The following is a 25,791-nucleotide window of genomic DNA, read 5'->3' on the forward strand; positions in this document are numbered from 1 at the left end:
CCCTGATTGACATAAGCTCACTGCCCCCCTAAGTTTTCTACCTAATTTTTCCAGTTGCTGTAGTCAATTTGATCTCTTATAGATAGACCTTAAAAGAGCACAATGCTCAAGGCTGACCTTCTTTACTAGTTAATCTAAGCTGTTGTTTGGTTTTAAGAAGACTTCAGGGGATATTTTTGGTTTAAAGTTTAATGTTGAAAAATGATCTCAGGGCAATAGTTTTGGGCATTCATACAGCTCCATGGTTCCAGAAAAGCCTGGATTCCATGAAAATTTGAAATTCTGTTCTGTATTTTCCCCTCTCTAATCAGGATTCTTCTACAGAATCTTTGACCAAAATGTTTAGTAACGGTAGCCAGGTACCCTCCAGTTCTTCCGGTTTCATGACAAAGGAGGCAGTTGTTCGTGGACTTCTCTAACATTTTTAACAGTTTTATTTTCACAGTTAGAGCTATAATCTAGCTGGAGATGATTTCTGTGTATGTTGAGACAAAAGTCAATTCCATTTTTCTCCATTAGGAGGTGTAATTTTTCTAGAATTAGTTACTGGAAAGATCCTCTTTTCCCCTTAAACATGGATTTTTTCTGTTGTCATAAACTGTGTATCCACATATATTTCATGCTAGATTTTATTTGGCAGTATTTATCTATCCTACATCAATTCTAGACCGTCATAGTTACTGCAATTTTATAATAAGCCTTCAGATGACAGAATACGCTCCCCCAATTTTGTATTAATATTTCTTTAAGAATGTCCAAGTTATTCTTGGTCCTTTATATTTGTATATAAATTTTAGAATCACATTCTCAAATTCCAGAATAAACAACTTATCAGAATTTTATTGAGATTGTTTTAACCTATAGATACATATGCAAGAAACTAATATCTTTAAATATTGTTTTTCAATCCAGAACCAGTAGTATATGTCTGCATTTATTTAGTCTATTAATTCCCTTCATTGTCATTTTATAATTTTCCACACTCTGGCCTTGCAAGACTTTTTTTTAGATTTCTTTTTAGGTACTTGGTATTGATATTATTTTTCTATCATTGTCAACTAGGTTATTACTACTATATAGAAACAATTTTATGTTACAATGTTTATATCTATCTTCCTTACTAAATTCTTTTTTGTTTTAATTTTTATTGTGCTTTAAGTGAAAGTTTACAAATCGAGTCAGTCTCTCATACAAAAACTTATATACACCTTGCTATATACTCCTAGTTGCTCTTCCCCTAATGAGACAACACACCACTTCTCTCCAGTCTTTATTTTCATGTCCATTCAGCCAGCTTCTGACCCGCTCTGCCCTCTCATTTCCCCTCCAGACAGAAGCTGCCCACATAGTCTCATGTGTCTACTTGAGCCAAGAAGCTCACTCCTCACCAGTATCATTTCCTGTTTTATAGTCCAGTCTAATCCTGGTCTGAAGAGTTGGCTTTGGGAATGGTTCCCATCTTGGGCTAACAGAAGGTCTGGGGACCATGACCTCCGGGGTCCCTCTAGTCTCAGTCAAACCATTAAGTCTGATCTTTTTAAAGAGAATTTGAGGCCTGCATCCTACTGTTCTCCTGCTCCTTCACAGGTTCTCTGCCGTGTTCCCTCTCAGGGCAGTCATCGGTTATAGCTGGGCTCCATCTAGTTCTTCTGGTCTCAGGCTGATGTAGTCTCTTATTTATGTGGCCCTTTCTGTCTCTTGGGAAACCCTGGTAGCACAGTGGTTAAGAGCTACATCTGCTAACCAAAAGGTCAGCAGTTTGAATCCACCAGGAGTTTCTTGGAAACCGTATGGGGCAGTTCTACCAACTCGATGGTAACGGGTTTGGTTTTTTTGATCCTCTCTTGGGCTCATAATTACCTTGTGTCTTTGGTGTTCTTCGTTCTCCGTTTCTCCAGATGGGTTGAGGCCAATTGATGCATCTTCAATGGCTCCTTTGCAAGCTTTTAGGACCCCAGACGCCACTCACCAAGGTGTGATGCAGAATGTTTTCTTAATAGATTTTATTATGCCATTTGACCTAGATGTCACCTGAAACCATGGTCCCCAAACCCCCACCCCTGCTATGCTGGCCTTGGTTTATGCAGGAAACTTCTTTGCTTTTGGTTTAGTCCAGTTGTGCTGACCTGTCCTGTATTGTGTGTTGTCTTTCCCTTCACCTAAAATAGTTCTTAAATACTAATTAGTGAATACCCTTCTCCCTCCCTCCCTCCCCCCTAATAACCATCAAAGAATATTTTCTTTTCTGTTTGTCACGAGGAAGAGTCTTATAGACTATTCCACATGATTTGTGTCTTTCCACAATGTCTTTATTAAATGGTTTATTTTTAGGTTTTATATTACTTTTGTCAATTCATTAAGCACAAACACACATTAGTAGGTTCTTGGATATCCCAGAAGCCAGAGATCTCAGATCACCAAAGGGGAAGAAATGAAAGAGACAGGTCAAGCTTATAGCAAGTGAGAACAGCAATTAGATGGTGCAGTTTGACGGTGCCATTCCATGGTTAGCAACGATCTCCAGTCTCAGTGGTTAGTGATGGTATCTGAATCATGCATAGCTTCCTGCAGGCTCGTGAGCCTGGTGTTAGGAGGGTCCATGAGTAAGCCTCGTGACCACTCTGTTCAACGTCCCTTGAACTTAGGAGTAAGCCCAGGATGAGCTGCCACTGCCCACTGCTTCCTAAGTTCTCAATGTATGACTGAGAGCCAGATAGCAGGGAGGTCTACAAGTAAGCCTAGGACAAGCTGGCACTACCCACTGTTTCATGACCTTTCCTTTCAACATCTCTTGAGCTAGGAGTAAGCCCGGGCGAGCTGCCATAGCCCACTGCTTCCTAGTTCTCAATGTATGACTGAGAGCAATGTCTCTTGAACTTAGGAGTAAGCCCGGGCAAGCTGCTGCAGCCCCCTACTTCCAAAGTTCTTAATGTATGACTGAGTGGCTCTGGGAAGGTTCAGAGTACTGTTGTCTCCTTCTGTTGTTTCTTTTATATTCTTTGGAGCTCTTTGAGCTCATCTGGTTGATTTTGATAAAGTCCAGTGACTTTATGTGGGTTTCTTCTTGATGAAGTCTGTCAGTCTCTCTGGTTGTCCTGATATGACTATTTTCCTCAGTCAAGCCCACAATGTCTTTTTATCTCTTGGGCCTACTCCCCTCCTTATAGACTGAACTGAAGATGACAGTCACACTTGTCCAGACATGTCCCAACATATCTCTTATGCCTGCTCTCCACACTGTTTAAACTATTTCTTGAGTTCTTATAACAGTGGTCTCATACAATATTTGTTCTTTTGCAACTGACTAATTTCACTGAGCATAATGCCTTCCAGATTTCACCATGTTATGAAATGTTTTATGGATTCATCATTGTTCTTTATTGATGTGTAGTATTCCATTGTGTGAATATATCATAATTTATTTATCCATTCATCCATTGATGGGCACCTTGGTTGCCTCTATCTTTTTGTTATTGCAAACAGTGCTGCAGTGAACATGGGTGTCCATATATCTGTTCATGTAAAGGCTCTTATTTCTCTAGGATATTTTCCAAGGAGTGGGATTGGGGGAGTTCTATTTCAAGCTTTTTAAGGAAGTGCCAAATCCATTTCCAAAGTGCTTGTACCATTTTACATTCCCACCAGCAGTGCATAAGTGTTCCAGTCTCTCCACAACCTCTCCAGAAACAGCATTGAGTTTCTGTTCATGGTAATGGAAAATTTAGCAACAGATATTGTTGATGGTTGCATATGATTAGTGTAATTGATGTCATTATACTGTACCTGTGAAAAACAATAAACTGGCAAATGTCACATCATATATATATTTATGACAGTAAAGAATTAAAAAAAATAAGGTGTTGAATAAGGAATGATCACAATGCAAAGCTATTCCATCCTTTGCTGTTAACTATTCTCCTTCTGAGAAGTAACTTACAGGATGCATAATTCATCATTATGCTATTCCACAAAACTGACTCTGATGAGGGAAATCATCTTACAGGGAAAAAAAGTGTTACAATAGGTTTATACTCATGGACTTCACTGGTATTATCATATTCGTCATTACTCTTAAGCAGCTGGCCTGATAGAAAACTACAATGGCACTTTGAAGACTTAACTACTTGGATTTTACTTAGATTCACAATGAATGCCTATGTAAGCACCAGGCAAGAAATCAAATGACACATCGCATTGGGCAAATCTGCTGCAAAAGACCTCTTTAAAGTGTTAAAAAGCAAAGATGTCACTTTAAGGACTAAGATGTGCCTGACCCAAGTAACAGTGTTTTCAATCACCTTATATACATGCAAAAATTGGACAATGAATAAGGCAGATCAAAGAAGACTTGATGCATTTGAATTATGGCGCTGATGAAGAATATTGAATATACTATGGACTGCCAGAAGAATGAACAAATCCGTCTTGGGAGAAGTACAGCCAGAATGCTCCTAAGAAGCAAGGGTGGCAAGACTTTGTCTTACCTACTTTGGGCATGTTATCAGGAGGGACCAGTCCCTGGAGAAGGATATCATGCTTGTAAAAGTAGAGGATCAGTGAAAAAGAAGAAGATCTTCAACTAGATGGATTAACACAACGGCTGCAGCAATGGGCTCAAACACAGAAACGATTGTGAGGATGGTGCAGGTCTGGGCAATGTTTCTTTCTCTTGTACATAGGGTCGCTATGAGCCAGGATCAAGTCAACAGCACCTAGCAACAACCACCACCACCTAGGAATGGTATTATTAAGCTAGATTATAATATTCTTTCAAAAGTACTTACTCTGATTGTTTAATGGTAAATAAGCATTTATATAAATTAAATAGTTCAAATATTTCCAGGAATTAGTGAAAATGAATTTTTTCTAACAAAAAGTTTTATGTCCTGTACCATGTCAATGTTAAAAGCAAAACATTTTTTAAGTAACTTAAGCTAGATATTATATGAAATGTGTTTTATTTAAGGAAAAAAGGGAAATTTTGTCTTAAAGTAAAACTAGTATTTCCAGTATGGGAGGTATAGGACAAACCTTGAGGGAAAAAAATTGCTAGCCAAGAATCAGTGGATTCATTTACAATACTAAAGAGCTTTGTTATTTACTGGGTTGATAAAAAGATTGTGATACAATGGAATACTACACATCGATAAAGAACAGTGACCAATCTGTGAAACATTTCATAACATGGAGGAACCTGGAAGGCATTATGCTGAGTGAAATTAGTCAGAGGCAAAAGGACAAATATTGTATAAGACCACTATTATAAGATCTTGAGAAATAGTATAAACTGAGAAGAACACATACTTTTGTGGTTACGGGGAAGGGGGAGAGGGTTATTTACTGATTAGTTAGTAGTTAAGAACTACTTTAGGTGAAGGGAAGGACAATACTCAATACACGGAAGGTCAGCTCAAATGGACTGGACCAAAAGCAAAGAAGTTTCCGGGATAAAATGAATGCTTCAAAGGTCAGCGGAGCAAAGGCGGGGGTTTGGGGACTATGGCTGAAGGGGACTTCTAAGTCAACTGGCAAAATAATACTATTATGAAAACATTCTGCATCCCACTTTGAAGTGTGGTGTCTGGGGTCTTAAATGCTAACAAGCGGCCATTTAAGATGCAGCAATTGGTCTCAACCCACCTGGATCAAAGGAGAATGAAGAACACCAAGGTCACACGGCAACTATGAGCCCAAGAGACAGAAAGGGCCACATGAACCAGAGGCTTACATCGTTCTGAGACCAGAAGAATTAGATGGTGCCCGGCCTCAACTGATGACTGCCCTGACAGGGAGCACAACAGAGAACCCCTGCGGAAGCAGGAAATCAGTGGGTTGCAGACCCCAAATTCTCATAAAAAGACCAGGCTTAATGGTCTGACTGAGACTAGAGGAATCCCGGCGGTCATGGTCCCCAAACCTTCTGTTGGCCCAGGACAGGAACCATTCCCGAAGACAACTCATCAGACATGGAAGGGACTGGACAGTGGGTTGGAGAGAGATGTTGATGAAGAGTGAGCTACTTGTATCAGGTGGACACTTGAGACTGTGTTGGCATCTCCTGTCTGGAGGGGAGATAGGAAGGTAGAGAGGGTTAGAAACTGGCAAAATTGTCACGAAAGGAGAGACTGGAAGGGCTGACTCATTAGGGGGAGAGTAAGTGGGAGTATGGAGTAAGGTGTATATAAGCTTATATGTGACAGACTGACTTGATTTGTAAACGTTCACTTAAAGCTCAATAAAAATCATTAAAAAAAAAGATTGTGATAAAGCATAGGCAAAACTGCTCACAAAGAGAATAGTAAAAAGGATAAAATTAGGTTATCTTTTGTCTTTCAAAATACCTAGGCGAACTTAAACATATGTAAATGAATTGGGATGACCACTTCTTGTCTTTGACCATGAACCAAAAGACAGAGAGGGCAGGGCAGGATAAGACCTCCTCAGCCCTCAGTCTCTAAAGCCATGTAGCTCCAGGGGAGGCATTAAAGAACCTGTTCCACCTAGATAAAGACCTTTTTAAGACAAAGGAAAATAAGTAAAATGCTATTTTACTACAGTTATCAGAAATTAGGTGGATCTCCATCATAAAAGAACTGTAAACAAGTTCTCTCTATTGAGAAATTCTAAGAGGCCAAAAGATAGAAATCATAAGGAGACATGGCCTGGGGAAATGTATCTACCCCTAACCAGAGACTTAAGATTATATTTATATCAATGAATTGGCCAGGTTGAGCAGAGACTTTGTGATTTCCAAAACCAGTTGATAGAATCTTAAAGGGCTAAAGAAAACTGGGGATTAAAAGTTTGAATGAACACAAACTTTATTTCAGCTGTCTCATGGATTGAATTATGTCTCCCAAAAAATGTGTGTATCAACTTGGTTAGGCCATGATTCCCAGTATTGTGTGGTTGTCCTACATTTTGTGATGGTAATTTTATGTAAAGAGGATTGGGGTGGGATTGTAACACCTCCCTTACTCAGGTCACCTCCCTGATCCAAAGTAAAGGGAGTTTCCGTGGGGTGTGGCCTGCACCACCTTTTATCTCTCAATAGATAAAAAGGAAAGGGAAGCAAGCAGAGAGTGGGGGGCCTCATACCCGCAAGAAAGCAGCACCAAGAGCATAGCATGTCCTTTGGACACAGGGTCCCTGTGACTGAGAAGCTCCTCAACCAGGGGAAGAGTGAGGACAAGGACCTTCAGCTAGAGCCGACAGAGAGAGAAAGTCTTCCCCTGGAGCTGAGGCTCTAAATTTGGACTTGTAACCTATCAAACTGCAAGAAAATAAACTTCTCTTTGTTAAAGCCACCCACTTGTGATATTTCTGTTATGGCAGCACTAGACGACTAAGACAAACAGTAACTACGTTTTGTGGTGTACAGGCTTAAAAAAATTTCCAAGATCTTTAGGATATTGAAAGATCTTACTGATATTAAAGTATGTTAACAGATATTTGTTATAATTTGAATTTATATACTTCTGCTCTTTATACTACAGAGAAAAGGTACATATATGTGTGTGTGTGTATATATATATATATATATATAAGACCCGTTGTTGTCGAGTCAATTCTGACTCATAGCGACCCTATAGGACAGAGTAGAACTGCTCCATAGAGTTTGCAAGGAGTGCTTGGCAGATCTGAACTGCCAACCTTTTGGTTAGCAGCCGTAGCACTTAACCTCTACACCACCAGGGTTTCCATATATATATATATATAATTTGGGTCTGCTAATGGGTGTGTTCACTTTTGCCACTTAAAGGGTTGTACTATAAGAGCTATGCAATGAAGGCAATGTTTAAAAATTTTATTAAAAGAGAATTTATTTGATACGTTTAGTTTTTTCTTTGCAGCTAAAGTTAGATGGGTTATTTTATTATATTTTTTAAGAGCTTGAGTGTCAAATACCATATACAGCAAAGAATCAGGTTCCCTGCTGTTAAAATTTTTTGAAAAATCTTTAATTAGTAGGTTGAAGAGTTAATTTATTCTTTACATAGTCTGCCTTGAAGGCAAGGTTTCGGCATCTCATTGGAATAAATTCCTGGGTCAAAAACTAAGCTTCATAGCTATGGTGGGAAAAAAAAAAGCTAAAATATTTTTCCCTTTAATATTTTTGGTTAAATAATTTAAATATTGTTTCTTGGTGACCTATGATAAACTCCTAGAACTTTGAAACTTTGTAGAAAGCCACAAAACATTTGTTTCTGTTTTATAAAAAGCACTAAAAAGGTTCATTTAATATGTTATGAATTATATGAAATATGATGTCAGATTAAGAGAAGTACCAAAATTTCTTTGAAGTTAAACTTTGTCAATGATGTTTGCCTGATATTAAATGACAAACACATAATGTTAGTCATAATTTTATTATTTTTTAATTGCTAACTTTGTCTCAACTTTATTTCTTTTAAACCTAGCATCATCATAGCAAATGGTTTAATTGAGGAATTCACATCATTTACTCATGGGTTTTTTTTAAATTACTACTCAGATGTCTACAGACTTGATGGATCCCTGGTGGCATAGTGGTTAAAAGCTCGTCTGCTAATCAAAAGGTTGACAGCTCAAATCCACCAGCCACTCCTTGGAAACCCTAGGAAGCAGTTCTACTCTGTCCTATAGGGTTGCCAGGAGTCAGAATCGACTTGATGGCAATGGGTAAATGACTTGATAATCTTGGTATATTCTTGATGCATCCTGACTGTATGGTATTATGTCTCAAGATTATTATGCGTCACATCTGAAGCTCTTGGAAGATAAGGTTAATCATTATGTTTAGAGATATTTTTGTCTATGGTCTAAAGTTTTTTTATTATTTGACTTTAGTTGGCTTTGCATTGCTTTTGTCTTTCACTTTTAAGAAGTATTATTATTATAAGTTAGTCATGGCCATTTTAAGTTTTGTCATCTGCAGATAAGTTTTTACTTTGCTGACTTGCTGAAAATGCTTGACCAAAATATGTCAAAAAAAGATGGACTGTATTAGGCTTATTGTCTCAGTCATCTAGTGCTGCCATAACAGAAATACCACAAGTGGATGGCTTTAACAAAGGGAAATTTATTTTCTCATAGTCTAGCAGGTTACAAGTCCAAATTCAGGGTGTTGGCTCCAGGGGAAGGCTTTCTCTTTCTGTCAGCTCTGGAGGAATGCTTCCCCTGGTTGAGAAGCTTCTTGGGCACAGGGACCCCATGTCCAAAGGAAGCACTCCACTCCCGGTGCTGCTTTCTTGGCGGTATGAAGTCTCCCTGTTTCTCAGCTTGCTTCTATCTTTTATATCTCAAGAGATTGCCTCAAGACACAATCCATTCCTGTAGGTTGAGTCCTGCCTTACTAACACAACTGCCGCCCATCCTTCGTCATTAACATCATAGAGGTAGGATTTACAACATATAGGAAAATCACACAATACCAGGAATCATGGCCCAGCCCAACTGATAACACAGTTGGGACATAATTCAATCCATGACACTTATAAAAAGGACTGTGATATTTTGAACATGGATAGTACTAGACTGAATCAAGATTTCCAGAGCTTTTGTGTAAAGGCTGATGGGATCACAGACTGTCTGATCCAGAGTTGCATGGAACAGAAAGTAACTACATAGGACTGAGTGGACTAAAGAATTACTGTGGGTTTATGTGGGAATCTTGCTGAGGTTTTAATGTTCTATTTTCTAGGTATAAGAAACATTTCCCTCTTTTCTCCTAAATTATCTAACTAGCAGGCTTGTTTTTACCTGCCGATTTGGACTGCTTAAAAATAAGAAATATGAGAGGAATGCAAAATTGAGGCCAGGAAAGAAAGTTTAAAAACATTAAAAAGTAGAACTAGGATATGAGGAAATTCTTACCATAGAATAATATCAACTTAGTGCTGTTAGTTTCTGAAATAGCTTCTTTTTGCATTAAAGGAAATAATCAGACTTTAAATGGGTTTAGATATTGTAACTCTTGAATTAAAAGTTTCTGTTGATAAACTTAGCAAAATTTTAGAGACCATAACTACAAAAGTACCTGAAGTTCAAGCTATGACTAACAAATAGAATAGCATTAGATTTCCTGTTAATCTCCCAAGGAGATTGTACCTTAATTGATGAACAGTTGCTGCCTTTATTAATATGCAATCTGAGGTTTTGCAGACTGTAGTTGCTGCTGAGGTACATGAAAAGCAATTACTGATACTGCCTATATATAAACAAATACTTCATGGGATTTGTTTCCTTGATTTAAAGGCCTTAGGGTCATGGTTTCATGGGTTATTTCAGACAATTGGCCTAATATTGTTGGAGTTTCCGCTCTACCTCCTAGTTCATTGTGTAGTTCCTGGGTCTTAGAATCTTGTGAACAGCCATCTAGGGTGGAACAGTTGTTCTCTATTAATCTGGAGCAGCAGAAAAAAGGGAAAGCCAGGAATCAGGGGAGAAACTCCATGTGTGATTATCTCCGTTAATAACTGTCTCCTTTGCCGTGAGGCCAGAAGAACTGAATGGTGCCCAGCTACCATTATTGAACATTTTTGATCAAAAATTCTATAGCAGAATTATGGTCAAAAGGAGGGAATGATAAAAGAGTTTTAATTTTCCTGGAATCCAGATTGCTGGCTTTTAATGGAAGTTGGGGTAACCCACATAGGTCATTGCCCTTTTGCCTTGGAAAAACTGGTTCCTTAAAGCCACTTTTGAGTCACACAATGGTTTAGATAAATTAGTAGGACCATTTTGTTTTGGGCAATGTGCTCTTTGAAAAGTTCAGTCATTTTGGGAAACAGACTCCAAGGGTCAGCCTGGGAGTTATGTTTCAGGTAAATTGGTAATTATTTCAAAATTGCTCCTAAGACAATGCTTTATGAAAATCCTTCCTGACCACAGATTTATCAGTTCTGTTCCCACCCTTTTTTTCTGTGGCAATGCTGATAAGAATTGGTATAGGAATTTTGGAAATTCCTCTCATCTCCTGTTTCTTGCTATTTGGCTAGCCCAAATGGCACATCTTGGTTATGTGGCTGTAACCTTTGATGTTGGCTCCCACCTGAAATGGGATGGGTATTCTTTGAAGTACTTTGGCCCAACTATGGCATCCTTTAGCTTCAAAAATCTATTCTTGTTAAGGGAGTATTAGATTATAGAGTAGTTCTAGACTTCCTTTGGAAACTCTAGTGGCACAGTGGTTAAGTTCTGCTGCTGCTAACCAAAAGGCCAGTAGTTCGAATCCACCAGGCACTCTTTGGAAACTCTATGGGGCAGTTCTACTCTTTCCTATAGGGTCACTAAGAGTTGGAATCAACTAGATGGCAATGGGTTTGGCTTTTGGTTTTAGACTTCCTTTTAGCTCAGCAAGGTAGAGTTTGTGCTTTTACAAATACATCCTGTTGTGCCTGGATTAACAACACAGGAAAAGTAGAACAAGATACCAGAAAAATTAGTCAACAGTCTACTTGGCTATATTCAATACCTCCTATGCTTGATTCTTCTTTCGTAGATATCTTTAGTTGGTTATTCACTGATATTGGTTCTTGGTTGCATTCAGTATTACAAACTGGCCTAATTATTTCAATTATAGTAATCATCACTATAGGAATAATCAAATGTTGCTTGAAACGCTTGCCTAATGCATGTAATCAAACCACAGTCTCTCCTGTTATGCAGAGAATTAGGTATCTTGTAGAAACTAATTCCTTAAAGGAGACCAACTCCACGCCTTGACTTAGCATTTCAGTTTAGTCAAGCTGCTCCTCCTAATGTGGCCCAGCTCTACGCTAACCTTGCCTGGCAGATCACAGAAGCAGAGTGTCTGAGCTATGGCATGGTGGAAAAATGGAGGATGATTTTAACAAAAAACCACTGCAACAATGAGCCCATGCAGAAGAAAACATTCTTATAATAGTGATCAAGGAATCTCTATGGAGATTCATGATCAGGAAGAGGGAATGTGTGAGAGTGCCCCAAAAATCTGAGGCACTTGGCATAACTAAGATGGCTGACACAGGTTTGACTCAAGCTCCATTTTGTTTGAACTCCATTTTGTTTAAAGCTTCTGCTTCTCAACTCCTGTAGAACTTAAACCGCTCTTAGCAAATAAGGGTAGGGGTGGGAGCGTGGTTTTCTGGGAAGGGTTTGCTGATGATAAGAGAGATTATGATGTTGGTGATCTCTTGCTATTTCTACCATATTTTTTAAAAGGCTCACCTCTCCCTTGGAAGGTGGGACCACTTGTTAGATTTCTCTCTGTCCTTTGTTTTCCCAGTTTGTGAATTGTATTACCCTCGATAAATCTCTTTGCTTTTACTTTAACAGAATGAGAATTCTTACTCTTAGACAAACTTTAGAAAGAGAAGTCAGTCATTGATTCAACAATATTCAGTTGTACAGAAATATTTATTACACATCTAGCACTGTAGTGGGGATAAATTAGTGAGCAGAATCAGAGCAATTTCTGCTCTGTGAAGTTATGGGAAGAACACCACCCTATGAGACCATAAAACAAGGGGGTGAATACAGGAGAGCTCACTGGACATAGGCAGAGGCATGTGCAAAGGCACTGCAGTGGGAAGGAGCACAGCTCATTGCCAGGAAATGAAAGAAGACCTAAGTGATGGATCATAGATAGCAAAAGACAGGGAGCTTTGAGGCAAAATGAGGTAGCAGGGGCAATCATACGGGGATCTGTAAACTGTGTTTAGGAGTTTTAGCTTTGTTCTAACAGCACTGAGAAACCATTGAAGGTTTTAAGCACTGCAGAATTTCAGAGTAACCTGCTCAGATTTACATTTGAAAAGAACTCTCTGGCTTCAGTGTGGAGAATGGATTGGAGGAGACAGGAAAAGCCAGGTCAGTAAAGCTGCATGCACTTAAATCAATTAATAAAGGCTCATGCTCCATGTGACACCCTGTGACAAGGCAGAGCAGAGGGGTGAAGGACTTGATTCCACCTTCAAGCACCTCACTGCCTTGTCTTCCTTCCGTGTTTTGCCTCTAGCCAGTACTACTTCTAAGAGAGACCCTTCTCTCCTCTCTTCTTACCCCTCAGAGTTGAAACCTGATAAATAAATAAGACCATTATAAAGGTCTTTGCGCTTGGTCAAAACCAATCAAAACCAAACCCAGTGCTGTCGAGTCAATTCCGACTCATAGCGACCCTATAGGACAGAGTAGAACTGCCCCATAGAGTTTCCAAGGAGTGCCTGGCAGATGCGAACTGCCAACCCTTTGGTAAGCAGCTGTAGCACTTAACCACTAAGCCACCAAGGTTTCCAGTTGCACTTGGTTAAGCACTCAAAAATAAAAGTAACCATGAGTATTATTTATGCCTCTTATTGTAATTTCTTTAAAAATTTTTTATTGTAATTAGTTTTACTTGTATTATGATTTTTATGAATTTATCTTAGCTTCTTTCCCCAACTTGTTTTGACTGTGAGTTCCTCAATGACAGCCTGACAAATTCATCTATCTTTAGAAGCCCAACACTTAGTTATTACTAGATAAACTGAAGGCCTCTAGATTTCTGTGCTTTCCAGTCCAGAAGCCACTAGTCATATGTGGCTATTTATATTTAAATTAATTAGAATTCAATTAAAAATTTTATTCCTCAATACCACAAGCCACATTTCAAATGCTCAATAGCCACCATGTGGTTAGTAGCTAACATACTGGACAGCAAAGGCATAGAACACTTTTCTCAGAGCGGAAAGTTCTATCGGACCAGGCTGGTCCAGACACTAAATACAGAAACATGCTGTCCAGCAACAACTCAGACTTGCAGCGGTCCAGCTGATCCCCATCTGATGCTAAACACTGCAAGCGGAAGGGGTCACACACGAGAGAATTTCTGAAGTGTCACCGAATGTTTTACTGGTCATCACTAACTGTGGGCAATGGTGGAAGATGCTGAAACCTGCTCCATTGCTCCACCTTGTGGCCTACTCTTGATATTGCATGTTCAAAGTAAGAACATACTACTTGCAGATCCACCATCGCACAAATCTGCATAGGAAGGAGTATTACGGAATTTATCACATACGATGGGTTTTCTAAATTGCCTCCTTTCCATGCCAATGGCCTATAAAAAACCCACACAAATCTCTCTGTATTCTATGAATCCCACTTAAAATTGTGATAGTCATGGATGTCACCCAGGTATTTTACACTTGATCTGCTCCTAATGACCCTAATCACATAGCTGAAGCATGTGAACTCTCCCCTCTAAACCTCACCCAATTCCTGCAGTCTGCACTCTTGTTTCCACTAGATTAGGAAACAGAGGCTTGGAGGGAGAGAAGCGATTCGCTCAAGATCACACAAATAGCAAGAAGAGGACAGGGAATCAAACCTCGTTTTGAATGACTCCAAATCCTTGACTCTGAACGTCTGCCCTTGAGGGAAGGGATCAGATATACACCTTCTTCTGAACCAAGGAGGGTGTAGCTCAGAGCTAGAAGATGAGCAAATTCCTGAAAAGTGGCAAACTAGTGAGTGGGGAGGGAGTGTTTGTCACAAACAGCACTTCTCTGCCCAACATCCGTTTGTGACATGGTAATGAGCTGTGGTGACAGGTAGACTGAGAGATTTCCTGAAATGCAGGGAGTTTTAAAAACAGAATGGGTGGTTTTCAGAGAATAGTGAAATTCAGGGAGAAAGAAAGAGAAATTTGGAGAAAGAATGGGAGCACTTAAGGGAGATATCCAGGGACTTTTGGAGAAATTTAGAGAGTTGCAGAGGTGGACTTGTAATATTTCTGGGAGTTTCAGGGAGTTTTGGAATGAGTTCAGGGAGAGATGAAGAGTTGCATAGAATCGCTCTGCTTCACTGGGAAATTCAGAGAGATGTAGAAAAGACATCCACAGACAGGTTTAGAGTTCCAGAGATTTACAGAAAGTCATAGCATTTTGGGAGGTTTCAGAATATTTCAGAGAGATAGTTAGTGTTCCAGAGAGGGTTTCCAAAAGTTTCAAAGAGGTGCAGAGAGCTGTAAATATTTTCAGAAAAAGATATTGAGTTACAGAGAGAAATTGAAAAGATTCAGAACAAGGTTGAGAATAGAAAAATTCAGATGGCGTCAGAGGTGTTCTGACATACTGGCTCCAACATGCCAGGAATGTTTCAGAGAACTTTTGACATCTTGCAACAAAATGAAAAGCCCATCAGCCCCTCAGGTATCTACAGATTTAGCTTCAAATGACAGGAAATGGGATGGGAGGGAGAGAAGAAAAGACAGTTACCTGGTGGCCCGTCCCTGCCCAGAGGGGTGTTGGGATGGAAGATACTAAAATTTGTTCTATTCCTCCCCCGTGTGGCCATCTCTTATATTCCTTGTTCTGAAAAAGAAGGCAACTCCACCAGGGCCTGAGACAGCAGTCTGAATTACCTGCTCTCCAAGCCAAAGCCTTACAAGATAATTCACATGAATGTCTCTTTTCTCTGAATTCTTATATCATTTTAAATAATTATAATTGTGTGCATTCCTCCTTTGCTTGACAACTGTCACCAACAGAGCACTTTCCATGGACCCAGTAGTGGGCAATGTGTTTTATATTTTTCCTTTAATATTCATAATATTTGAGTCAGCTATCCTGAGAAATTAAGCCTAAAACTGAAGTCGTTTGCCTAAGATCACACAATTAGTAAGCCGAAGAGTTGTGATCAAATTTATGCCAGTCTTACTTTAAATCCCTGTTGTCTTCTCAGTTACTAACTCTAATCTCTCCACCTAGACTTCCTTGAAGAAAGAGATCCAGTCTCCATCTTCTTTTCTCCAACCCCAGGCTGTGTGCAGGGTTGGATATACAGTAGGAACTTGGTGAATATTAATGATTAAAAAACAAACTAATTGATTATTGGCTGATTGATCATTTATTAACCAATTTTAGTGCCTGGTTGGAGTCAGTGACTGGCTGGAAGGCCATCCCAGGACATGCCAAATAGTCTTCCTTAAATCTAACAGGTTTGGCGAGGCCACTAGGAAATAGTCTGCATCCATTTGCTGTATGCTACAACAGCATTTTTTTCCCCATCAAATTTGCCAGCATGGGATACAGGGAAGCCAGGTGACCTACAGAAGTGAGTAAACTTCCAGAGATAATTTCTTGCAAAGAAGGGAAAGGATAGGCCAATGTCACAGTCTAACCAGAGCTTCAAATTCTTGGTTTCATACAGTGGAGCCTACCAGAGCAAGCATTGCAAGGGTCAGTTTTCTTCCTCAGTGACATTTCTTCTTCCCGGTGGATGGACCATGATTACAACAATGCCTCACAAGCAATCAGGCTTCTTGTTGCAAAATAAAATCCAGGTGATGGGTCTGCTTCCACCTGGCAGGAAGCGGGCACCGGCCAGTGGTTAGGCCAGTGGGAATGGCTGGTGAAGGAAGCCTGTGCTCCAGTCTTTTTCTGCCATTCAGTTGCTGTTTGACTTTGCACAAGTGAATGGAACTCCCTGAGCCCTCAGTTTCCTCACATGAAAAGACAGCATCATAACCCTCATCTTCCATGAAAAGAGATTTGGAATTTAATCCAAAACTTTCTAATTTCAAAACCTGAAATCTTAGCTGTCTGAAGATAATTTAAAAATGGCTACAGCAGTACCTCACAAGGAACTGCCAGAAATTCAAGCTGCATTCAGAAGAGGAATGAGAGATATCATTGCTGATGTCAGTTGGATCTTGGCCACCAGAAAAATGTTTACCTCTGTTTTATTGACTACCAAAAGACATGTACTTTGGACGTGCTATTAGGAGGGACTGATCCCTAGAAAAAAAATCATGCTTGGTACAGTAGACTGTCAGCGAAAAAGAGGAAGACCCTCAATGAGATGGATTGATACAATGGCTGAAACAATGGGCTCAAACATAGCAACGATTGTGAGGATGGTAAAGTATCAGGTAGCATTTTGCTCTGTTGTACATAGGGTCGCTATAAGTAGGAAACAACTTAATAGCACCTACGAGCAACAACAATCTTAGCTGTGCTGCTATTTTTTTTATAAATATATCAATATATTTACTGTACATAAATAAATTGTATATTTTATTGTATTGCATATTATATATGTATGTGTATATTGTATATTGTATATGTATTTTATATTTTGAATCAGATAATCATATGGTCTGTTATGCCGGGAATGACAAATTGAAGAAGAATGGCATCACGTTCATCGTCAAAAAGAATATTCCAGGATTTATCCTGAAGTACGATGCTGTCAATAATGGGATAAAATTCATATACCCACAAAGAAGACCAGTTAATACGACTATTATTCAAATTTACGCACCCAACCACTAAGGCCAAAGGTGAAGAAATTGAAGATTTTTACCTTCTGCAGTTTGAAATTGATCAAACATGCCATCAAGACACATTGATAATTACTGTTGATTGGAATTCGAAAGTTGGAAACAAAGAAGAAAGATCGATAGCTGGAAAATATGGCTTTGGTGATAGAAACGATGCTGGAGATCACATGATAGAATTTTGGGAGACCAACGACTTCTTCATTTTCTAATACATTTTTTCAATAATATAAATGGTGACTATACACATGGGCCTCCCCAGATAGAATACACATCTGTGGAAAGAAATGATGGAAAAGCTAAATATTGTCAGTCAGAACAAGGCCGGGGCTGACTGCAGAACAGACCATCAATTGCTCATATGCAAGTTGAAGTTGAAGAAAATCAGAACAAGTCCACAAGAGCCAAGGTACAAACTTGAGTATATCCCACCTGAATTTAGAGACCATATCAAGAATAGATTTGGTGGATTGAACACTAATGATTGAAGACCAGGCAAGTTGTGGGATGACATCAAGGACATCATACATAAAGAAAGCAAGAAGTCATTAGAAAGAAAGGAAAGAAAGAAGAGATCAAAATGGATGTCATAAAAGACTCTGAAAGTTGCTCTTGAAAGTCAAGTAGCTAAAGTGAAAGGAAGAAATGATGAAGTAAAAGAGCTGATCAGAAGATTTCAAAGGGCGGCTGGAAAAGACAAAGTAAAATAATATAATGAAATGTGCAAAGACCTGGAGTTAGAAAAAGAAAAGGAAGAACACGCTCAGCATTTCTCAAGCTGAAAGAACTGAAGAAAAAATTTAAGCCTCCAGTTGCAATAATGAAGGATTCTGTGGGGAAAACATTAAATGACACAGGAAGCAACAAAAGAAGACAGAAGGAATACACAGAGTCACTGCACCAAAAAGAACTGGTTGACATTCAACCATTTCAGGATGTAGTGTATCATCAAAAACCCATGACACTGAAAGAAGAGGTCTAAGCTGAGCTGAGGACATTGGTAAAAAGAAGGCTCCAGGAATTGACAGGTGCAAATTGAGATATTTTAACAAAGGTATGCAGCACTGGAAGTGCTCCCTTGTCTATGCCAAGAAGTTTGGAAGACAGCTACCTGGCCAACTGACTGGCAGAGATCCATATTTGTACTCATTCCAAAGAAAGGAAATCCAACAGAATGCATAAATTATTGAACAATATCATTAGTATCACATGAAAGTAAAATTTTGCTGAAGGTCATTCAAAAGTGGTTGCAGCAGTACATTGACAGGGAACTGCCAGAAATTCAAGCTGGATTCAGAAGAGGACATGGAATGAGCGATATCATTGTTGATGTCAGATGGATCCCGGCTAAAAGCGGAGAATACCGGAAAGATGTTTAACTGTGTTTTATTGACTATGCAAAGGCATTTGACAGTGTGGATCATAACAAATTATGGATAACATTGTGGAGAACGGGAATTCCAGAACACTTAATTGTGCTCATGAGGAAGGAACCTGTGCATAGACCAATAGGCAGTCATTTGAATAGAACAAGGGGATACTGCATAGTTTGAAGTGAAGAAAGTTGTGCATCGGGTTGTATCCTTTCACCATGCCACCATACTTATCCAGTTCAGTCTGTATGCTGAGCAAATAATCTGAGAAACTGGACTATATAAAGAAGAGCGGGCCATCAGGATTGGAGGAAGACTCAGTAACAACCTGCGATATGCAGGAGGCGCAACTTGGCCTGCTGAAAGTGAAAAGGACCTGAAACACTTACTGATAAAGATCAAAGGCTACAGCCTTCAGCATGGATTACACCTCAATATAAAGAGAACAAATCTTCACAACTAGAACAATAAACAACATCGTGATAAACAGAAAAGAATGAAATTGCCAAGGATTTCATTTTACTTGGATCCACAATCGACATTCATGGAAGCAGCCTTCAAGAAATCAAACAGCACATTGCATTGGGCAAATCTGCTGCAAAAGACCTCTTTTAAGTACTGAAAAACAAACAAAAATGTCACTCTAAGCACTGAAGTGTGCCTGACCCAAGCCAGAGTATTTTCAATCGCCTCATATGCACATGAAAGCTGCACAATGAATAAGGAAGACTGAATTATGGTGTTGGCCAAGAATATCGAATATACCATGGGCTGCCAGAAGAACGAACAAATCTGTCTTGGAAAAAGTGCAGCCAGAATGCTCATCAGAAGCAAGGATGGCGAGACTTTGTCTCATGTACTTTGGACATATCATCAGGAGGAACCAGTCCCTGGAGATGGACATCATGCGTGGTAAAGTAGATGGTTGCAAAAAATAGGAAGACCCTCAATGGGATGGACTGACACAATAGCTGCAGCAATGGGTTCACGCATAACAGTGATTGTGCGGATGGTGAAGGACCAGGTAGTGCTTGGTTCTGTTGTATGTAGGGTCGCTATGAGTTGGAACTGACTTGACGGCACTTAACAATAACAATATTATGTATTGTATATGTATATATGGAGCCCTGGTGGCTCAGTGGTTAAGAGCTGGGCTGCTAACCAAAGGGTTGGTAGTTCAAATCCACCAGGCGCTCCTTAGAAACCCTATGGGGCAGTACTACTCTGTCCTATATGGTCGCTAAGAATTATAATCGACTAAATGGCAACAGGTTATATGTGTATACACCCACACACATCAATAATAAAACTCTAATTTCTTTCTTGAACTCAGCCCAGATTATCCAACTCTACCTCCCATCTCAGATGGAATAAAAGGGTTTGGAAGGAACCTAAAAGCCTCTCTTGCACACTCTGAAGTGTCACTGACTATCCTCTAGGCCTATGCTTATAACTCTACATCACTTATTACACTATATTCTAGAGTTTGTTTAAGGTTTGGCCACCTCCCCAATCAGACTGAGAGGTCCTTGAGAGGGATTAGGTGTGGTTCCTCTCTGGGTCCCCAGTGCCTCCTGCATACACAGCAGGTGTCCGTTGAATGCTTTTGAGTAAATTGTGAGGAAGGAGCCCAACCTCCACCATTTTCAAGAAGCCTTCATACAGAGCAGATGAAGAGGAAAGATCGCTAACCTGGTACGGGGCGGTGGCCTTGGATGTTTATCTCTGTCTAGCCACAAACTTACTCTGTGACCCTGGGAAAGTACTGACTTCTCAGAGTCTCAATTAAAGTAGGGATAATGCCTCTTATTCCTAAGTACCACACAGGGCTAGTGGGTGAAGATAATACAAGAATGCTGTGACCTGCTTTTTAGACTATAAATGTGGTGTGGCAGGGACTCCTGGTTACCCCCCAGCATCCATTCTCCCCTTTTGATGAGTGAAAATAATTCAGATTCTTGACTGGGTACAAGACCCTCCAAAGTAATGACATTTCTTCTTTGAAGACTAACTCCTGGGCAACAGGGTGTTAATGGAAGTGTCATGTGCAATTCATGGTAAATATGCACTGGAATATAAATGCAATGGCTGGAGCCCGAGCAGTCATTTTAGACAATGAAAAGAAAAATGGTGGAATGGCAAGATAAAAGGAGCTGAAGTGCCTAAAAAATTGTGAACTACCCTACCAGTTCTATTTTCCAGGCTTTTACATTGAAAAAAAAATCTTGTTTAAACTACTGTTAACTTGGGTCTGTATTACTCACAGCCAAACTTAATCCCAGGTAATATGTGTAGTTCTGTTAATGACAGCTTACACTGGTTTGGAGCTTTATAGTTTAAAAAGACCTTTCAAGGGAATGAAGGAAACTAATGTAATATGCATTTGTTCATTTATTTGATGAAAATGTAATGACCTTCTACTGTGTGCCAGGCCTGGTGCCAAGCGCTTGGAATAGACATGGATCAGATGAAGCCCTGCCTTCCAGGAGTCCAGCACTAGCAAGGAAAACAGACAGTTACAACTCAGTTGATAGGTGTTATAATGGGGGAAACACAGGCAACTCTGGGGTGCCATAAGACCCCGAACCCAGGAAAGGACATGATGGCGGGGAGGGGGGGCGGAGATGGGAATGATGGACAGGCACTGTGAGCTCCAGATCTGCTACTCCAGGCTCCTCTGAATCTCATTGGCCTGATTCCTTACAAAAGGCAGCAGAGAACTCATGGCTTGTTTATTTTCTTCCCAGTGACGGCCTTGGAGAGCTTGGAGAGTTCTCCTTGGAGGGCTCTTTAGGGCCTTGTTTGGGCAGCTGCAGGCTCTGTTTCCTGAAGAGGACAGGACTAGGTGGGATGGTCATGACTAATGCATGAAGCCACCAAACTCAACCCCACTTGAGGCCTCTTGGGGCTGTGGAATTTTTAGGACCCAGGAAGTCTCCAAGTGGCTTGGCTGTTCCAGGGCGAACACCAGTGCAGAGCCATGTGGAGGCATCTCACCTGTGGATATAGTTATATAATTATATAATAATAAATAATAATAGCAGTAATAGCACCTATTGATTGAGCATTACTGTGCCAGGCCATGTAGTCTGTGCTTCACACATACTCACTTTATGCCCCAAGATGAATGTGAGGTAAATCTTGTCATCCCCATTGCACATGTGAGGAAGCTGAGGGTGAGAGAAGAGAGATAGTTTGCCCAGCATCACATAACTGGCGAACGCGAGATGCAGGCCTGGGTTCCAGAGGTGCCTGACTAAAGTTTTCGCTTTTCTGCTTTTCACCTGTAACTCCAGTGGCTTCCACCTCCTCCATAACTCTTAGAACTGAGAGGTTAAAGGAGACCCTCTGGATAATTTAGTCAACAGCCCTTCAGAGCTTCAAGGCCTTTAGAAACAGCTGCAGACATCTCCTTTCACAGATGAGAAAACAGGTGGCCACATGACACAGAGATTTGTCCAAGATCACAAATGAGTTGGTGGCAAAACTCATCCCCAGCCTTCTGGCTCCAAGGTTTTTTCTCTACTCCTCTGTTACCTTCTGCTCCTTGGGCTCAGCTATTCTCTCCTAGATTGAGCTCTGGATCCTCATACAAATGATGTCTACAGAGAAGATATCTGATGTCAGCATCCTCCGATCCGTCCTTTTACCAAATCCCAGGGAGCCCACAATTGTGTTTGGTCTTAGGCCATGGGGACCCAAAAGAGCCAGCTGCTGCCCCAGAGGAGCTCACAGTTTGGGGTGGGGTGGGGTGCTGGCATGGACATGGGTAGGCCAGCACGATCAGTGCTGGAAATGGGAGCCCCTCACAGGGTCTGTAAGAGCACGGCGGCAGGAGATTACCTGGGAGGGATGTCAGGAAGACAGCATCTAACCAGCCAGAGTTGAGGAGAGAAGGAAGGAAATGATCCAAAGACCTTCAGGACCTCGGGAGGGTAGGGGTAAGCAGCAGAAAAACAAAAAGATGGTGCTGAAAGGGGCATTAAACACCCTTAGAACTGTCTATCTAAAGTAGGTCTCCTCTTAGTAGCTTTCCCAAGTGGTACTATCCAACATTTTCCATTTCAGACTCTGGCCTTCTAGTGACCTATCCATCTGCTGGGGTCAATTTCCCTTTCAAAATTACCCCAACCGACACCGTCTTCTTCCTGTAAGTCTGCAGGCCTATGGGACACACCTAAAGCTCTGCCAACAGACCTTTAGAAACTCTTCTCACTTGCTTAAAGTGAGGATGAAAGAGACCTATGGGCTCCCCTGACTGAGCGGGGAGGGAGGACGGGATGCCATATCACTTAGCTCTTTTCAAAGCGAGTACCGCTCCTGACTCTAGAACAGTCACACTTCTACAGAGATGGTGGCAGAAATGGTTCCTCCAAGAAACTGTCTCAAAGACAGTATCAAAGGTGCGAGAGACCTACTGGGGGGAAACAACTGCAGGACCAAGGGGAGGAAGCAGGAGTGGGAATCATGAGCCCTCAGGTCACATGGCAGGTGTGACAAGGAGGAAGAAGGTAAGGAAGAGTCCAGGCTCCAGGGCAGTCCCAAGAAAGTTTCAGCTGAGCCAAAGAAGAGTTTTCCAGGCCAAGGTACACATTAGATGAGTCACACTTCCTGCGGAATCGGTGTGCGCTAGTATCCTTGCCATGCTCAATTGTTGGCCTGGGGAAGGTGTGGCCTCAACTTGAATGCAAGGTTGAATAAAGAGGGCTGGCAGCTGGGTCAGTCTGATGCAGGTGATTTGAGCTCGGGACATATCCATGGCAGCTGCAACATGGGTTCCTTCAGTATTCTGATTCATTTCTAGAATGTGGGGGTGCCAGGAGCATGTTATATTGTTCTTAACCTTTGGACTTCAACCAAAACTGAAACACAAGGAGTCCCATTTTATCATCTTAATACATATACATTATGTCATTTAATTTTCCCAACTCCTTAAGAAGTATGTATTATTATCTCCTACCACCCATCTGTCAGTTTGTCATACTGTAGTGACTTGGGTGTTGCTGTGATGCTGGAAGCTATGCCACCAGTATTTCAAATACCTGCAGGGTCAATCACGGTGGACAGGTTTCAGTGGAGCTTCCAGACTAAGACAGACTAGAAAGAGCGGCCTGGCCACCTACTTCTAAAAATCAGTCAATGAAAACCTTATGGATCACAATAGAACACTGTCCAGCTCACTTGCTTTGGACACATCATGAAGAGGAATCCACTGCTGAAGGGGATATTATGTTTGATGAAGTAAAGGGCCAACAAGGGTGTGGGAGACCCTCAGTGAGATGGATTAGCACAGTAGCCACAAGGATGGCCTCAAACATGTTGGCTATTGTGAGGATTACATAGGACTGGGCAATGTTTTGTTCTGCTATACATAAGGTGGCCATGAGTCAGAGTTGACTCAGTGGCATCTATCTATCTGTCTATCTATCTGTCTACCCATTATTTTATTGATTTACAGATGCAAAATCTTAGGTTTGTTAGGTTAAATAATTCTTCCATTATAATGTAGCTAGTGGGCAGGACTCAAGTTTTGACTCCGCATGATGATTCTCCTGTTCTATTGACACTGCCATTCCAGGTCAAGCCATAGGGCAATCAAGATGGATCCTGAAATCTTACTGAGCACAGGTAAAAGCCATGCCTCCTGGGTTCATAGCACTTTGCAGTTTGTGAAACATTTTCATATCCGCTGTTTCATTTTATCCTCCCAACCACCTGTGAGTGTTATTATCTACATGTTATAGGAGAGAAAAATGGGACTCGGAAATGTGAAGTATAATACTTTGTCCTCATCACCCAGCTAGTGAGTGAAAGGGACTCAATGGACCTGGGTTTGTCTGGCTTGGGGCTCTGTGTGCACATCGCTAATCCACACTCTTTGCCTAGACCAGCTACCAATCACGCGTGCAAGTGTGTGTGTGTGTGTGTGTATGTGTTTCAGTCACACCTGTGGACAAGCTAATACCCAAGCCAAGACCTTGTTCCCAAGCTCCAAACAATGCCCACATTTTCAGAATCAGCCCACCCCACCTCCTGCCTGGAGAAACCTGTTTGCCCAGGTATGTGAGGGGAAGGGCTGCCAGCAGCAGCAACAGCAGCAGCTCACTCTGAAGCTGTGGACTTCCACATCTGACCCTGGGGGTCCTAGAGAACTATGAGCCCAGAAGAAGTTTTCTTTTCTCCAAGACATCCCGTAGTAATGGCAAGAGTTGTTCCTCAAAATCCGAGGCCCACGGGGCTGGAGTGAGATTTCAGAGCTTGCCCCTGTCACCTCACTGGGGTGGAGCCACGGCTCACCCATGCCAAACTTGAGCTGTCAGAGCAGTAGTCAGAGGCCAGGTCAGGCCAGGCTGCGCGACGACTGGGGAGTTGCTGCCCAGGGGACTGAGCCTGAGAGACTGGGCCCAGGAGGTGTTGTCCAGGCCAGACTGCACAGGTATGGGTCAGGCCGGGCCTGGCAAGGATCATTTTTTAGGGACTAGAGCTTGTAACTCTCCTTCAGTTTCTCTCCTCTCTTTTCAATCCTTGGGTCTCTGTCACTCTCTTTCTCATTCTCTACCCTCCTATGTAACAACTTTTTCCTCTTGCAGTTAAGCATCCAGCTTGTCCACATGGGGCCTCCATCCTTCCCCATGTCAGATGCCTTGGCCCGGAGGTGGCTGGCGTGGGTAGGGCCTCCCCTGGTCTGCACACTCGGTGTGTTTTTCTCCTCCTCCAGGGCCAAGCCTCAGTTATCTCTGTCTCCTCAGCAGAGAGCACAGCCACTGCCTTCCCCAACACCAGGGGCATCACTGTCATTGTCTTCTTGGGGAATGCTGCCCCCTGGAATTGTGCAATGGGCAGGCCTGGCACAGGGCCTGACACAGAGTATGCTCACTGACTTACTGGGGTGAACTAAATTCAATTGAATATGAACTTGAATTGAGAAGAGCGTGGGCATGTAAAAAGGAATGCAGCATCACCAGGTCATGTGGGCTAGGAGCTAGAGCTGTAGCAGGAACGGTGCAGAGGTAGGCAGGGAAGGAAGGGGTGAGTGAGGGCTGCCGTGATAGGAAAGGATGCTGAAAAGATCTCTGGAAGTGAGGCACAGATTCCAGGACTCCTACCCCCAATCCAGTGACCTTTGTGCCCTACTTC

Source organism: Loxodonta africana, chromosome 3 (assembly GCF_030014295.1).
Source record: "Loxodonta africana isolate mLoxAfr1 chromosome 3, mLoxAfr1.hap2, whole genome shotgun sequence".
NCBI lineage: Eukaryota > Metazoa > Chordata > Mammalia > Proboscidea > Elephantidae > Loxodonta > Loxodonta africana.